Source organism: Capsicum annuum, chromosome 6, assembly GCF_002878395.1.
Source record: "Capsicum annuum cultivar UCD-10X-F1 chromosome 6, UCD10Xv1.1, whole genome shotgun sequence".
In the NCBI taxonomy this organism is placed as follows: domain Eukaryota; kingdom Viridiplantae; phylum Streptophyta; class Magnoliopsida; order Solanales; family Solanaceae; genus Capsicum; species Capsicum annuum.
In genome coordinates, this window is record NC_061116.1 from 176,114,649 (window position 1) to 176,133,650 (window position 19,002).

The 19,002-nt window shown below is 35.9% G+C and overlaps 1 non-coding gene across 1 annotated transcript; it reads left to right on the forward strand.

Annotated features, from left to right (window-relative positions):
- Window positions 1-12,688: 12,688 nt before the first annotated feature.
- Window positions 12,689-12,795, forward strand: LOC124899781. The gene has a single exon (XR_007057345.1). It is a non-coding gene; the product is annotated as a small nucleolar RNA R71 (small nucleolar RNA).
- Window positions 12,796-19,002: the final 6,207 nt, after the last annotated feature.

Below are 19,002 nucleotides of genomic sequence, written 5' to 3' on the forward strand. Positions count from 1 at the left end.
AAGTCTGTTATATCCTAAGTATAGGAATTGCAAATTATCATCCACGATCTCCTTGTGGAAAGTATGAGTTTGGTAAATACCTCAATTAAACATGATAATAATATTCTTAATGTTCACATAAACTTTATTGTAGGCTTGGTCATGAACGAGGCATTTCAAGTCACGACAATAATAGAGAAGTTGCCACCTATGTGGAAGGACTTAAATAACTACTTGAAACATAAATGAAAGGAGATGACAGTCAAAGATCTCATAGTGAGACTGCGCATTAAAGAAGGCAACAAAGCCGCAGAAAGAAGGTCGAAAGGAAATTCTGCAATGAATGGAGCAAACATTGTAGAAGACGACCATAATAACTCAAAAAAGCAAAAGAAAGCTAGACAAGAAAATAATCAACCTAAGAAGAAATTCAAGGGGAAATGCCTTAATTGTGGTAAGTTTGGCCACAAGTCAACAGATTGTCGTGCCGCAAAAAAAGATAAAAAGAAGGACCAAACAAATATGGTTGAATCCAAGAAAGAAATGGTTGATTTGTGTGCCATGCTATCTGAATGCAACTTAGTGGGAAATCCTTTAGAATGATGGATAAATTCTGGTGCCACCCTTCATGTTTGTGCAAATAAGGAGTTATTTGTTGTATTTGCTCTGGCTCAAGATGAAGAGAAGATCTATCTAGCAAACTTCACAACTGAAAAAGTTGAAGGAATAGGAAAAGTCTGCCTGAAAATGACATCAAGCAAAGTGTTTACTTTGAACAATGTCCTATATGTATCGTAGTTATGGAAGAACTTGATTTCTTTATCACTTCTTGATAAAAATGGATTCAAATGTGTATTTATTTTTGAAAAAATTATACTTAGTAAAGGAGAAGTGTAAGTAGGAAAAGGCTAACCCACTAAGGTCCTATTCAAAATGAATGTAATGAATGTTAAAATCAATAAAAGTTTAGTTTATTCTTACTTTCTTGAGTCTAATGATTGTGGCATAAACGATTAGGACATATCAATTACAAAACTTGTGAAAATGGATTAACTTAGAAGTTTTGCCAAACTTTGAGTGTAATAAATCAAAATGTCAAACATTTGTGGAATCAAATTATGTTAAGCATCCATATAAGTCCGTTGAAAGAAATTCTAATCTCTTAGACTTAATCCACACTGATATTTGTGATATGAAGTCAACACCATCTCGTGGTGGGAAAAGTATTTTATAACTTTTATTCACGATTGCACTAGATACTGTTATGTCTATTTGCTAAATAGTAATGATGAAGAAATAGATAAGTTTAGGTAATATAAAATAGAAGTTGAAAATCAGTTAGAGAAAAAGATCAAAATGATAAAAAGTGATAGGGGAGGAGAATATGAATCTCCCTTTGCAGAAATATGTGTAGAGAATGGAATTATCCATCAAACTACGACCCCGTGTTCACCTCAATCTAATGGAATTGTGGAAAGGAAAAACCAAACCTTAAAGGAAATGATGAATACCTTATAAGTTCAGCTTAATCGAAAAACTTATGGGGGAAAATTATCCTTACAGCTAATCGAATATTCAATAGAGTTCCCCATAATAAGACACAATCAATTCCATATGAAAAATGGAAAGAAAGGAAACCCAACTTGAAATATTTTCAAAGTGTGAGGGTGTCTAGCAAAGGTCCAAGTTCCTATGCCTAAAAGGGTAAAGATAGGACCTAAGACAGAAGACTGCGTGTTCATAGGATATGATAAAAGTAGTAAAGTATGTCAATTTTTTGTTCACAAATTCAAACATCCGGATATCAATGAAAATATGCTAATTGAATTAGATAATACTGAATTTTTTAACACATTTATTTGTATAAAACTACATATGAATAGTCTACTAGGGGGTCTAAACGACCACGAGATGAATGTTGCTGCCAATCGCACACGCAAGTGTAAGCGATCGTACAAGTAATATAATGACTTAAACAGTCGGATATCGTACTCACAAGGAATAATTACTAGCAATTATACCAACTATAGTTTTAGTCTAGTAAGCTTCAAGTGTTGTAAAGTATCAAGATGTTTTGGAAGTTTTCAACAAAAATGTAAATAAATAAGTAACAGCAATTGACAATAGCAAAGCAAGCAATGGTTGTAAATAGTAAGGATGTGAATTCCATGGTTGAGGAACTCTTAACATTCCTGCAAATCTCTACTCTTATCGTAGTCTAATTGGTTATCAAGTTGTTGATTTACAAGGTTTATGGTAAGATCATGATTTCCTGACCTTTAATCTTCTATCTATTGAGTATTGCAACTACAAATCCTATAGAGAAGCAATTAATCATATAGATGAATAAATCTATCTTCTTACAATTGAACCAAACAAGGATTCTAGGTATATCCCTATCTTAGATGCTAATTCAAATCCTCCTATTTTCATAAAAGGATAAGAACCTTGCTCCTCAATTTCTTAGTTCTATCCTATGATGCTCCTCTCGAATTCACATAGAAATATAGATGTATTCTAATGATGGCCAATCGTCCAAATAGTAAGCTCAAGAAATTAAGAACAGCCCAGATGATAATCCAAAAAGAAAATATCATAAAAAATATCAATTTGTACTCGTGTTCTTGGCCTCAACCCCACAACAAGGGTGTTTTTAGCCACTCATATCAGAATTCAACATCCAAAAGACATAATTAATCATACCAAGAATACATCAAGAGAAAAAAGAAGTTAAAAGAAAATCTAACCCTAAAAGTGGTGTTTTTCTGCTTTGTTTGCCGTTGGTGTGCTTGCCAAAATGTCCCCCAAATTATCTTGGATTTTTTCTTTTAGAGTTGAGACCAAATACTAAAAATCTTTCAGATTTTTCTAGATGGCGCGTCATGCCATGCCATCAAATGCCATATTCTGTCAAACTTTGTATAATCGCAAAAATCATTATTCAGTAAAATTCTGAAATTTACACTCACTGTGACACGTCACTATCGTAGTTAGCCACTGGTTTTTGGAAATTTTGAAATCTTCTTCCTCAGCGATGTGCTAAACTTCCAGGTCTCAAAAATTGGAAACTGGCTTTGTACAACGATGCAGTGAAATTGTACCTAGTCACTGGAAAGTGACAACTGTGATCTCCTTCTTCTTCGCGATGCGCCACAATCGTGGGCCAATACTAGATTTTATCGAATGGGAATTTAAGCCTCTCCGCAATGCACCATAATCGTGCCACTCCACTGGAATTCGACCAATGCCATGTTTTCGATCGACGCGATGCGTGACTTTATAAACGTGAAGTTCTGCCTTCCAACTTGTCTTTTTGAGCTATGTTCCCATGACTTTTATTCCTTTTATCATGACATATCATCAATGTATCCAATTGCACCCAATTCAACAAGATTTGAGCCCTGAAAACACTAATCACATCCATTAGGTATGGAACAAAATTAAAGTTGAGTTATACTCAAGAATTCATATTAAAGTTCTCAAAACAAGTCCAAATCTGGGTGCATATTGGTGCCTTGAACCTATAAATACGCCTAAGATCACCACCCCACACTTAAAACCTTGTTCTTGCTCGAACAATTTAAATCAAAAGCATAATCACTTCATTTTTACACCACAATCTCTGAGTTATGTTTGTGATGCGCACTTACACTTTTCAATATTGTATTCTTACACAAATATGTCAAAACATTTTTAGCACATGGGACAAGTTATTTCAAATTTCTCTATCTCAACAATGAATTTCCAACGTGTCGGCGAACTCAATCAAAGTACTCAATCCAGAAACACACATGTAACCAGACTTTCATCCGCATGCATCCTCGCACAAAGAAAACTTCCCCATATTAACTCACAATAATATCAATGCAAAAATAAGGGGAGTATCAAAATCAAATCACTCTCTCTCTCTCTCTCTCTCTCAACAAATAATTCATTCATGCTAGTGAATGAACCATAAGCTTACTCTTAGTGTACTACTCCACTAATAGTTGAATGTTGGGGTGGAGGATCAACTAGGTCTTTTTGGGTTGTAAAAAAGGCTAGGGGACTAGTAGGTACTATTTAGGAAATAGTGACAATCCCACCTAAGCCCTTTAATACAACAACTATCAATTAAATCAATCCCCCAACACCCAATTTACATCACTATTATCTCCCTATTCTTTTTTCACCTCCTTTTTTATTAAGCTTATTCACACAGACCATGGTGGAAGTATTCAACTTTTCCTCAAAAATATTTTCTTTTTCGCATCCATTTTATGCTACACACCCTTATCATAGCCACCCTCAACTTAAACAACTTGACTTCATTAAGGTGCACAATGTCCAAAATGGACCAGGGCCAAAATAGGTTCATTGTAACATTTCGGGCTTAAATTAGAAACTTTTAAAGCACAATTCATACTTTACTAACTCCCAACCATATTACAAATTTTCAAAATCCATAACTACTACTTTGGGGCCCCAATTTCAATTTGTCCTTCTTATTTTTCAACCTCCTAACTCCTCTTTATTTTACACTAAAGAGCTTAGGGGTTTATTTGGATCTAAAGTTGTATAAAAGAAAGGATTCGGCTATATATAAAGCTACCAAAGAATAGGCTAAAGGCTCAACGGGGCTGACAAGGATTATGCACAAAGGTAGGTATATTAAGGCTAAAATTGCGGCTGTCAAAGAAATGCCTACATCACTTCCTACACCCAACACCCTTTATTTCACTTTATAAACGCACCGGACAAGTTCTAGACATTCCTATACATGTAGAATATAAGTAAATCCTCACACTCACAGTGCATGTACGGAATCAAGTCGAATCCTTAAGGTTCCCGATCTCGTCCTTTATTGAATTCAAGATTAAGCCAACAAATCAGATTTCACATATCAAGATTAAACCTCTTAATAAAAATCCCTTTAAGAATCAAGACATGCTCTTATTTTGTAAAACCCAATTTAGTTTAATTACTATAAAGATGGCCCACACACGCACTCCTCCAAAATCATGATTAAGTTCTTGTTTATTCTTCACTTCTTATGACCCATTCCCTTTAAGACGATCATCATCCATCTATCATAGGGGAGGGAAACTAACTATGACTATATATTTTGAATTGCCAAAGAGGGCACAAATAAATACTCAAAACTAAAATTTACCAATGAGTGCGAAAATAATGAGAGTAAACACGTTGAACTAAAAGTAATATGCGATAAATGCCAAAGATGGAAAATTCCAATCCAACAAAGTTACTAACTATTACAGACCAGTGTTCTGAATAGCTAGAACTTGCAAAAACCAACAAAACAGAGAATAGAAATTGTTCAGCCAGAATAAAAAGAAATAAGATGAAGAAGCAAAAGACAAACCAACCACCCACACTTAAATAAAGCACTATCCCAGTGCTTTCAAATAAGCATATGGTAGGGTGGCAGCATACTCTATGGTCACTCAAACGGCACTATGGTGGTCATGTCATCAACGACCCCATTCACATCATCAATATCATCATCAACTCTATTATCAGATAGATCCTCCTTATCTGACTCCATATCTGAGTCCATATACCGTCTCTTCTCATCAATCAGAATGTCATCATCAACAGGCTCCATAAAGTCTAGGCCGATTCGCAAAAAGGTCCTAGCATAATGCCCGAGGGGGTAATCTCATCAGCTTGAGTTTGACGCTTAGCCATACTCAAGATTGGGCCATTTTCCCCAGATAAGCTCCTAGCAGTAGTGATATCCATAGGGAGAGTTAGAAATTTGGGTCACCAATCCTCTAAAACCAAATTTGTGCCCCGCTTGGGTACGCTTCTTTTCATAGAAAAAAATATTACATGCCTCATATTAACATCAACATCATCATACATCAGTGCATAAATCAAACATACCCGGTCCCGAGTAACCTCTATCATATGTTTGCCCTGAATCAAGAAAAGATACACAATGCAACACCACATCTTGGCCTCCTAGTTCATATGAGCATAAGGAAAAAAAGAGTGCAGGCCAGTGATATGATGCCTATTCCAATGAGCTGAGGAGCGTATCCTACACAACAGATGCCTGATGTGAGCGTACCGGGGTGTGACAATGAACTACCTCAAAAAGTTTGGGTTTACCTCTAGAATGCCCAATGACTTATTAATATCTGTGGCAGTGAAATGAACTACCTTTCTACAAATCTTTAACTTATGATCGGGGCCACTGGGATCCTAGTTAGCATAAAACTCACGTACTAAGTGCAAGTTTCACTCAATAGGCTGATGAAAGATAAAATTCATATTCAGTTGCTCAATTTGTCATACCATGGTTGGGCATTCCCTCAGTAAGCTCTCCCGATCAATGAACACCTCGAGGATATATTTGGCATTAGTATGCTTCGAGTACCACTGCCTGCCAGCTTTGTTTAAAGCCTTATCCCCAAACTTTCTAACCTACCTATGCTGAAGTGGCAGAGCTTGGGGTACCCTAGTGAGTTGGCTCTCAGACGGCCTGCTTCATTTTCGAGCTGGTGTAGAGATACCGACCTTAGACTTCCCTTTGATTGGTTGGGGCTCCATGATACCTGTGTTATACAGAAGATGCAACAAACAAATAAGTATGTGAAACACAGTATGGCTAGCGTAAACTGAGTCTGAACAGGTGATACCACCCCATACTTAGTTGCTAGCTGAGGCGTGTGCAATAAAGAACAGGGTACTCAGACTTCCCCTATTCACCAATTTTAGCACATCAACATGGGTTCCAATAACAAGTAGAGGCCATGGACAGCTAACCCATATCACTGTCAAGAGTATAGATATGCTTCATATTTGATTCATTTACGTGTAATGGAGACCCAAATGGGATACAAGCACAGACAACTTTTCAGATAGTTACCCTTAACAATGTAATTCATGGTCATCACTCATGTGTTTTTTCACCATCCGTATCCAACAACACAATTTGACACAAATTCAGAGTAAGAATCAAAAACCAAAGCCAATATAGTTTTAAAGTGGGACTCACTATGATACCCTAACATTGAATCTTTACTAAGCAAATCAGATAATACTCATGTACCAACACATCCCCTTAGCTAGAATTTAGGACAACTCACTGACAATCATGGTAATCCCAGCACAAATAGATAAACACATGCATATCCCATGTGAGACTAAGCATACTTGTCGTGGAATCACTAAATAATACTAAGCAGGGACTAAGCATATACATAAGTCAGACAAAGTTAAGCAATTATACCCATAATTATTGGTTCATTAGTCATCCCCTCACCCTAAATCAGCTATACAGCAATTTAAATAAAGTTAAGAAGAAGGTGACTAGTAGTTTCAATGAAATCTTCATGAAGTATGTTACATAAGGGGCCCTCACGCGATGAAACCCACACAAATCAACTGATTCAAACCTAATGCTAAAATTCCCCTCAAAATATAAAGAAAAATTAAAAAAATGGAAACTTACCTTTGTTTGGGGGAGGATCATTGTGGATTTGAAAGAGAAAAATGAAATTTAGTTTCTTGGGGAAAGGGGACGATGCAATAGGGGGAGAAGAATTTAGGGTTTTGGGGATTAAAGAGATATATATAGAGAGGGGTGGGGTGGGAGGTTGAAATTCTTTATTTATTCCCGATTTTGACCCCTTCGCGACGTGCAAAAATTGCGTTGCAATACTAGAAATTGACTGCCAATTGGGACCATAGCGCAATGCGCCGAAATTGTGGACCCTTACTAGAAATTGGCAATTGTTAATGTACCCATCTCCACAATGCACTGATGGTGAAAATTGGAACATTCTTCCTAATTTTTCTCCACTCTGCGTCATGACGGTTTCACTCCAGCATACTGGAAATTGGCAATCCTCAATTTTGGACTTAGTACGACGCGGTATAATCACGGACCCTTACTGGAAATTGACAATTATTAATTTACCCAGCTCCTCTACGCGCTACACTTAAAAATTAGATTTCCAGTATGTTTTTCAACTCTTTTCTTAACTGATGAGGACCCTAACTTACATACATCATTTTACAAACCTAAGTGCTTCCCTCAAATGTGGAATTCTCCTTATTTTTTCTTGGCAAATCCTTGCATCTCCAACAAAAACAACAAACATTGTAAGAAAAGTGGGTTGCCTCCCACTCAGCACCTTAGTTTTGGTCATGGCATGACTCATTTTTTTGTATTTTTTTTATTTTGCAAACTAAAACTTAAACTGCCTATTACATTACAAGTATGGGTTGCCTCCCAGATAGCACCTTATTTTATGTCATGGCACGAATCAGCTCAGTCTTACTCATCAGCAAAGGTGATGGACACATTGTGCTTATCTAGATGATCAACCCAATAATGCTTTACACGTTGCCATTCACCAGAAACTTCTCTATCTTCACTTTGTTCCACAATTCCACAGCACCACGAGGTGTCATTCGCACCACCTCAAAAGGTCCCAACCATTTAGAACATAATTTACTCGAAAACAACTTAATCCTTGAATTGAATAATAAAACAAGTTGTCTGGGTTCAAACACTCTCTCTTGAATTTGTTTGTCATTCCATATTTTGGTTTTCTGCTTATATAGCTTGGTATTTTCATAGGCATGGAGCCAAAACTCATTCATCTCGATCAGTTGCCACAAACATGTCTCCCCTGCGGCTTTCATCTCAAAATTCAACTTTCTCATGGCCCAATATGCTTGATGTTCCAACTCCATAGGAAGACGACATGCCTTACCATAAAATAAGAGATATGGAGACGTCCCAATGGGCATCTTGTAAGCTGTTCTGTAAGCCCAAAGTGCATCATCTAACCTCTCAGCCTAATCTTTTCATTGCCCATTCATAGTTTTCTGTAGTATCTGCTTAATCTCTTGGTTGGACACCTCAACTTATCCAGTTGTTTGGGGATGGTACGCAGTGGCCACCTTATTCCTAACACCATATTTAGCAAGAAGATTCTTAAACCAAGTATTAAAGTGCGTACCTTCGTCACTGATTATCGCTCTTGGTGTACCAAACTGGGAAAATATATGCTTTTTGACAAATTTCAGCACTACTCTCGCATCATTAGTTGGACAAACTATAGCTTTCACCCATTTAGAGATGTAATCAACCGCCACAAGGATGTATAAATTGTCATTTAAAGGTGGAAATGGACCCATGAAATCAATCCCCCAAACATCAAATACTTTAACTTTAAGAATATTGTTGAGGGGCATCTCACGATGCCTCGATATGGTACCCAACCTTTGACATTGATCATAATTCCTCATGAAAGCAATTGCATCCCTAAATAATAAAGGCTAGAAAAAACCAGATTGTAGCACTTTTCTAGTATTTCTCTCACCTCCATGATGTCCACCATATGGAGATGAATAGAAATCTTGTAGCACTTGTGAGAATTCAGTCTCTGGAATACATCTACGGATAACTCCATCTGGACTCTACTTGAAGAGATATGGTTCATCCCAATTGTAATCGCGAGAATGTAAAGTAATTTCTTTCTTTACTATGTGGTGTCCTCAGGAGGGAACACCTCACAATCTATCAAGCTCACGATATTAGCATACCATAGGAGCTCCAATGCATCTAGAGAAAATAATTGTTCATCAGGAAACTCTTCCTTAATGCAAAGAGAGTCATCAACAATATGGTTCTGAGTTTCAAGTCGTGATAAGTGGTCAGCAACTTGATTTTCAGCTCCTTTCCAATCTCGAACCTCAAGATCAAATTCTTACCGTATTAGAATCCACCTAATCAATCAAGGTTTCTCATCCTTCTTGTTAAAAATATACTTTATGGAAGTATGATCAGTATGAAAAATGACCTTAGTTCCAACTAAGTAAGATCTAAACTTGTCGAATGCGTACACCAATGCCAATATCTCTTTCTCTGTGACCTTGTAATTAAGTTGAGCATCATTAAACACTTTGCTAGTATAGTAGATCGATAAAAATACCTTATCTCTTATCTGACCCAAAACCGCTCCCATAGCAACATCTATGGTATCACACATAATCTCAAATGGTAACTCCTAATCGGGTGAAATCAAAATAGGTGCTTTAGTTAAATTTTTCTTTAGTTTTTCAAAGGCTTCTTAGAAATCAGACTCAAACTCGAACTTGGCCTCATTTTATAATAATTTGTATATGGGGCTTGCAATCTTTGTGAAGTCTTGAATGAATCGCCTATAGAAACCTGCATGTCCAAGAAAGCTCCGCACTCCTTTGACTGTGACTGGATGTGGCAACTTTTCAATCACTTCCACATTTGCCCTATCTACTTCAAGTCCTTTACATGATACTTTATGGCCTAGGAAAATTTCTTCCTTAACCAAAAAGTGGCACTTTTCATAATTTAGAACCAAGTTTATCTCTTCGCATCAAGCTAGGACTCTATCAAGATTCAGCAAGCAATTATTGAAAAAATTACTGTACATAGAGAAATCATCCATGAATACCTCCACAAAGTCTTCAACCATGTTCGAGAATCCTCCAACCGGTCACCATGCGCGTGAGGATCAACTCATTATTATCATTGGTTACCACAATCATCCCACCTTTCTTTACACAGTGCACTGGGCTCACCCATTTGCTATCAAAAATTAGGTAGATAATACCACTATCTAGCCACTTAATCACTTTTTTTCTGACCATCTCCTTCATCACAGGATTTAATCTTCTTTGTTGGTGTACTCTTGGTTTGTAACCCTCTTTCATGTAAATGTTATGCATGCAAAATGGTAGATTTATTCATGTAATGTCAGATATTTGCAATCTAATCACTTTTCTTCTCCTCTTTAAAACTGTTATAGCTTCCTTTACCTGTACATCTGATAACCCTGCAAATAAGATAATAAGCAAAGTATCTTGATCACCAAGAAAAACATATTTTAAATGCAGAGGGAGAACCTTAAGCTCTAGTTTAGGAACTTCTTTAACTGAGGCCTTAGGCGATGGCCCAATTGGGCTGTTCAGAGGCTCAAAAGCAAGCTTTCTTTTTTCAACAACCACCGAATCCATGAATTGAACCAATGCCAGTGCCTCTATATCTCCAAGAAGATCATGACCCACCATAGGCTACTAAAAAAGGTCACCTGACAATAATTGCCTGAGGTCGGACTCAAATTCTATAACTAAAAATATAGATAATTCTTCATATATGGTTGGAAATTTTCGAGCTCTATACACATCAAAAACCTCTACTTTATCATGTGCTCTCATCGTTATTTTTCTGGTAGCTACATCAATTAATGACTGCCCAATTTTTAAGAAAGGGCACCCCAAAATAAATGGGACCACCGGGTCAGCTTCAAAGTCTAGAATAACAAAATCCATAAGAAAGATCAAAGATCCCACTTGCACTAAAATATCTTCAACTATACCATCAGGCCTAGTAAGAGACATATCCGTCAACTGTAATACAATGGTTGAAGGTTTTGGACTCCCTAGACCCATCTTCCTAAAATAGGAGGTGGGCATAAGGTTGATGTTTGCACCTAAATCGCACAGCCCATAAGCACTTATAACCTATCCAATAGTGATCAGCATGGTAAAACTGCCCGGATCTTTCAGCTGTGTCGATAAGATATTTTGTATCTTCTATGTGCACTCTTGAGTAAATATAACTATCTCATATTTTGTCAACTGATTTTTATTTGCAAATATATCCTTCTAATACTTTGCATATTTTGGCACGCTTTGTAGAATGTCAACAAGAGGAAAATTTACTTAAACCTGTTTTAAGAGATCCAAAAATTTCTTGTAGCTTTCTTTCTCTAAGTGCTTTCGTTGCCTTTGAGGAAATGGTAATGGTAAAGTCTTTTTCTCCACTTGTATTTCCTCACCCTTATCTTAGACTGTGGTCTCTTCTTTCTTGTTTGATTTATCATCAACAACTGTGGGACTATCCTTTGTAGGCTCTACCTCCTTTAACTGCAAACCACTCTTTGTTGTAATAGCATTCACCTACTTTGGATTTGACTTTGTATCACTAGGCAAACCTTTTGTGTTCTGTGCTCCCACAATCTGCCTAATTTATAGCTCTAAATTCTTTGTTATCAACTATTGATTCTTTATATCTACTACAAACTATGCCTGATTCGTAAGAAACTGCTTCATCATCTCCTTTACAGTTAGAGTGGTGTTCTGATTTTATTGCACCCACTGCTAATTTTGTTACACTAGTGGCTTATACTGATTGTTTCCTTGAGCCTGGTTTCCACCCTATGAGAAATTAGGGTGGTTCCTCCAATTTGGATTGTACGTGTTACCATAATTCTGCATTCCATACTGATTTACATTACCATTGTAATTGACAAAATCTAGATTAACTGCACATGCTTCTTCTATATTCTCACTGATCCCACAAACTTCACACCATGAGTGTACCTGTTGGACGGCATTAGTTGTAGCTGCTGCTTGTGAAAACCCTAATTTCATGTTTTTCAACTGAGTAAGTTCTAATTTTGCATTACTGGAAGCTGAGATGATAAGGAAGTAAATTGATCTAACTCTAATGCACCATCAACCTTTTTAGGAGCACTTCTTGCGTCTATATGCCAATCTGGATTCGTTTGTGAAATTTGATTCAACGGTGTATATAATTCTTCATAAGTATTCTCCAAAGCTTTTCCACCTGCTGCTGAATCTAAGAGAATATTTTGTGTTAGACTCAAGGAATTCTATAAATGTGTGAACCAAAAAATTATTTGATTAATCGTGATGAGGACAATTTTTGAGCATGACTTTAAATCTCTCCCAGGCTTGGTAGAGATTCTCTCCATCTTTCTGTCTAAAACTCAGGATCTCACTCCTCAAACATGTAGTTTTCTATGATGGGAAGAATTGAATAAGAAACTTTCGATCAAGATTATCCCATAAAGTTATGGAGAGTAGTGGTTCAAAATACAACTACCTCTTAGCTTTCCCAATTAGAGAAAAGGGGAAAAGAGTCGTCTGACATAATCAATATTCACATTAGTAGGAACATAAGTGCGCTGATCTCTAAGAAGGTCTGTATATGCTATTGTGGATCCTCAAATGAAAGTCCAACATACTGCCCATCTAAATTCATTAACTATACCATATTCTGCTTTAATTCAAAATGATCGTCTATCTTAGGCTTACAAATACTGTTAGTAGAATGGTTTGTGAATGGGATTGCCACTTCACAAACTGGTCTTGCATCTTCTTGAGCAGAAGCAATAGGAATAATAGGGGGTGGATCTTGTCTAACATTTGGATCAGCTGGAGCAATCAAATCATTGTGATTTGGATCTCTGATTCCCTCTATTTGAACCTCCTATATTAGATATTGAGCCCTACGTCTTTGTTGGAATACCAGTTATGGTTATGAATAAGTCTCTACCAATTCTCTATCCCTTGCTATTCCTATGTTGATCTAGTCCTGCAAAAAATTCATTCGCTAAGATCAAGTAGTTAACACTTAGAATTACTATCAAAAAAATAAAATTAGGAAAATTACTAATTATACTAGTCCTTGTCAATGGCGCCAAAAATTTATTGTTGCCAATCACACATGCAAGTGTACGCGATCGAACAAGTAATAGAGTGACTTAAACAATCGGATATCATACCCACAAGGACTAATTACTAGCAATTATACCAACTATAGTTTTAGTCTAGTAAGCTTTAAGTGTTGTAAAGTATCAAGATATTTTGGAAGTTTTGAACCAAAATATAAATAAATAAGTAACAACAATTGATAATAGCAAAGCAAGCAATGGTTGTAAACAGTAAGGATGAGAATTCCAGGGTTGAGGCACTCTTAACATTCCTACAAATCTCTACTCTTATCGCAGTCTAATTGGTTATCAGGTTGTTGATTCGCAAGGTTTATGGCAAGATCACGATATCCCGACCTATAATCTTTTATCTATTGAGTATTACAACTACAACTCCCACAGAGAAGCAATTAATCATATAGATGAATAAATCTATCTTATTGCAACTGAACCAAGCAAGTCTTCTAGGTATATCTCTATCATAGATGCTAATTCAAATCCACCTATTTTCATACAAGGGTAAGAAGCTTGCTCCTCAGTTTCTTAGTTCTATCCTATGAATTTCCTCTCGGATTCACAAAGAAATATAGATGTATTCTAGTGATGGCTAATCAACAAAATTGTAAGAACAAGAAATTAAGAACAACCCAGATGATAATCCAAAAAGAAACTATGATAAAGAATATCAATTTATACTCATGTTCTTGGCCTCAACCCCACAACAAGGGTGTTTTTAGCCACTTATATCTGAATTCAACATCCAAAAGAGATAATTAATCATACCAAGAATAAATCTTAAAGAAAATAGGTTTAAAGAAAATCAAAGAACCCTAAAAATGGTGTTTTTATGCTTTTTCCGCCGCTAGTGTGCTTGCCAAAAATTCCCCCAAATTATCTCAGATTTTTCCTTTTATAGCTGGGACCAAATACTAAAAATCTTCCTGATTTCTCCAGACGGCGCGTCGCGCCATGCCATCAAATGCCATAGTCTTTCAAACTTTGTATAGTTGCGGAAATCCATTATTCAGTGAAATTATGAAATTTACACTTACCACGACGCGCCACTATCGTAGTGAGCCACTAGTTTTTCACAATTGTGAAATCTCCTTTCTCTGCGATATGCTAAACTTCCAAGTCTCAAAATTTGCAACTAGGCTTGTATCGTAATGCGGTGAAATCACACCAAGTCACTAGAAAGTGACAACTATGATTTTCTTTTTTTCTGCAATGCGCCACAATCGCGGACCAACACTGGATTTTTCCAAATAGGAATTTAAGCCTCTCCGTAATGTACCATAATCGCACTACTCTACTGGAATTCGACCAATGCCATTTTGTCAGTTGGCGCGATGTGATGACTTTATAAACGTGAAGTTCTTCCTACCAGCTTGTCTTTCTGAGTTATGTTCCCATGACTTTTATTCCTTCTACCATGACATATCATCAATGTATCCAATTGCGTCTAATTTATCAAGATTTGAGTCTTGAAAACACGAATCATATCCATTAGGTATGGAATAGAATCAAAGCTGAATTATACTCAAGAATTCACATTAAAGTTCTTTAAAAAAGTCCAAATCTAGGTGTATATTGGTTCCTTGAACATATAAATATGCCCAAGATCGATGAACCAAGTAAGGATGTACATAATGATGAGAATCCAAGACGTAGTACACATCAAAAAACATCAACTTTGTTTGGATCAAATTTTGTGACATTTCTTTTAGAAAATAAGCCTCAAACATTTAAAGAAGCGATGACATCTTTAGACTCATCCTATAGGAAATAGGCAGTCATTAGTGAGATTGATTCAATCTTAAGCAACAATACGTGGGATTTTATTGATCTTCATCCAGGAAATAAACCTTTAGGTTCTAAATGGATCTTCAAAAGAAAAATAAAAGTGGATGGTACTATTGACAAATACAAGGCAAAACTTGTAGTAAAAGTCTTTATACAAAAGGAAGGCCTTGATTACTTTGATACATACTCACCTGTAATGAGGATAACGTCAATTTGGATATTAATTACCTTGAAGGTGGTATATAATCATGAAATTCATCAAATGGATGTGAAAACAACATTCCTAAATAGAGAATTAGAGGAAGAAATTTATATGGAACAACTTGAGGGTTTTCCAGTTCCAGGAAAAAAAATAAGGTGTGTAAACTTGTTAAGTCACTTTATGGACTAAAACAAGCACCTAAACAGTGGCATGCGAAGTTTGACCAAACCATGTTGGCAAATGGGTTTAAGATAAATGAATGTGATAAATGTTTTTACATTAAAGACACTCCAAATCACAAGGTCATTAGTTGTTTGTATGTGGATGATATGTCAATCATCAGTAGAGACATTTCTGACATAAATGCTATGAAATGAATGCTTGAGATCAAGTTTGATATGAAAGACCTTGAAGTTCCGAATGTGATCTTAGGAATAAGAATCCATAGAACTCTACAAGGGTTGGCATTATCACAGTCTCATTACATCAAAAAGGTACTTGACAAGTTCAAGTATTTGGAATTTGGTATTACCAAGACTCCATGGGACGTGAGCTTCACATTTCAAAAGAATGAGGGTGAAAGTGACTCACAGTTGGAATTCGCAAGAGTGTTTGGATGTTTAATGCATATCACGAATTGTATATGGCTAGACATAGCATGTGTTATTAGTAAGTTAAGTCAGTACACGAGTAATCCCAATAAAACTCATTGGATGGCAATGAAAAGAGTTTTGGGGTATCTTAAATACACTAAAGACTATTCTTTGAATTATAATAAATATCTCACGGTAATTGAAGGATATAGTGATGCAAATTGGATCACCAGATCAAATGAAGTAAAATCCATAGTGGATATATATTTACTAAAGGTGGAGGAGCAGTCTCTTAAAAATTGTCCAAACAGACATGTAGTGCTCGTTCTACAATGGAATCTAAATTTATCGCATTAGATAAAGCTAGTGAAGAAGTAGAATGGCTCCAAAATTTTTTTGAAAGATATTCTTTACTGGACCAAACATATGGCACCAGTATGTATACATTGTGATATCCAAGCGATGATAGGTAGGGCAGGGAGCATGATGCACAATGGTAAATCTCATCATATAAGACGGAGACATAATACCACTAGAGAACTTTTCTCTAGTAAAATTATCACTATTGACTATGTGAAGTCAAAGGACAATGTGTCGGATCCACTTAATAAAGACATATATAGAGAGGGAGTTGAGAAAACATCCAAGGGAATGGGTTTATAGCCTAAGACAAGTCACCATGGCGGTAACTCTACCTAGCAGACTGGAGATACCAAGAGCTAGGTTCAAGGAGATTAAGCAAACTTGTGTCTGGCAGTTTTAATATTATCAATATACCCAACCCATTCTCATGATGTAGACAATGGTTAATAAACAAGGATAAGACTTATGGTGTGAAGTCTATTAATGATTATCTAAATTTGGTAGATTTGACCAAATAGTTTAATCCAAAGGATTAAATGTTTAGAAATCACCTATGTGAGGGCGAAGTGGAAGCCGTTTCAAGGAGATTGTTAGTAAAGACTTTTTCTCTAAGCTCTCATGAAATTAGGATGTGCTCATGGCTGAAACAAATAAACCGTGAGAACCAAAAATGATAAAAAGCTGGTTGTGTGACATGTGTTGTCTAGGTGTACATTAAAGCTCAACAGTTCAAATATATCAAATATACCGATTGACCGAGTGCATCGGATGCATGCTCACTATGAAAAGGTCAAAGAGAAATCCACTTATCCAGATGCAATCAATCTTTGTTTGATGATCACATACATGTCCGTAAAGTTTTACAAAAAAGTATCCATTCCCCATTCATGTGTTAAATTTTTGGGTTCAAGATTAAAAGTGTGAATGGAAAATGGAGGAAACCAAGTGGAGGAAAAAAATGAGATAACACTCAAAATGAAAAATATACTAAAAAATGGGAAAGTCTACTAATTCTCCCATGTTTGTGGGAGAATGAAACTTTCAAGTACTCATATTAAGAAATACTTACTCCACATGGTAAGTGAGGCAAGAATCAAGAGGTGCCTCATGTCATCTTCGCCATTGCTCTCTCGGCTCGACTTCCACTCTAGATTTGGATTTGGATTTGGATTTGTCAAATAATAGATCGATGAAATTAATTTCTTAGACAAAATTTATTTGAAGCATGGGCCAAAATCCAGTCAAAAAAATGCAACAGTTTTGTTGCAATTTTTGATCCTCCGTTAATGTGCATTTAGAAATGATGCTCGAAAGAGACACAACTCGTCATGTAAAAGACACACTATTTTGGGAAAAGGGATGACTGTTTTAATGGTTGTGAATTTTCAAAAACAACACACTATTTCGAATAGACAGAGATAACCATTCCAAAGGACACACCTTTTCGATGAACCATTGCCACTTTTAAGAAGGGGCACTTAATGTCTATATACACGTGCATTTTTTCACAGGTTTTGGAACAAAAATTTCTGAATTAAAAACACTTCTTGTCTTCTAAAAAAACTCTGTGTGATCATCTCCCATTGAGTCAAATCGAAGAGAATTCCATCGTTCGAGGTACCACTACTATGGGATTGTTGAGCCAAATTATCCTAAAAGGAAAAATTCTGCAACCTTGGGTACTTGAGGGGAATTATTTCCTTAAGGACACTCCGTGAATTTGGAGGACCTGGATTTTTCTAATTTATCTATTTTTCTTTAAAAATACCGAAAAAACACTTCTTTGAAAGGTCATTTTGATCTTGTGTTGAAGGTTTTGGAAAACTTCATAAGTATTCTTGATATATTCTTGAACTTGTGTTGAAGTTGTTTTGCAAAAATACAGATTTTATGTTCTCGAAACAACAGTAAATCTCAAATCTCTATTCATTAATAACTTAGTATTATCTATTGAATTAATGTGAGTTTATTTGGATGACCAAGGCTAACAAGGTGAATATGTGCGTTTACTCGTGTCTTACTAATATAATTATTAAGAAATTTCTCTAAGATCTTAGCTCAAGCTCCATTGTAGATCAATGGTAGCTTCTAGAAGAAGAAATTAAATATAGAAGAAGAAAGCAGATAAGATATTTTTAATTTTCATCAAGGAATCCAATGTAATAGTACAACAATGTTGCCTTTATAGGCCTATCATATTTTCTTCACACGTGTACTGGATGTGCTTCTAACAACTAATTGTTGGGTTTTTAAGAGGTGTGAATGGAAAATGAGACATCAAGAGAAAAGATGAAATTTGAATAGGCATCTTTTAGGTTTGAATGATTATAAACTTTTCAATGGATTGTGACTTTTCCATAGAGTTGTACCTTTTTTGAAGAGTTGCACCTTTATGAAGGGGTGCACCTTTCTGAACCATTGCTTCTCTTCATGAAGAAATACCTTGATAGCTATAAACACATGATTTTTTATTTAGATAAAAACATGAAATTTGAATAAATAAATACTCCCCTTTCTTGAAAAAACTTTAATGTGATTTACT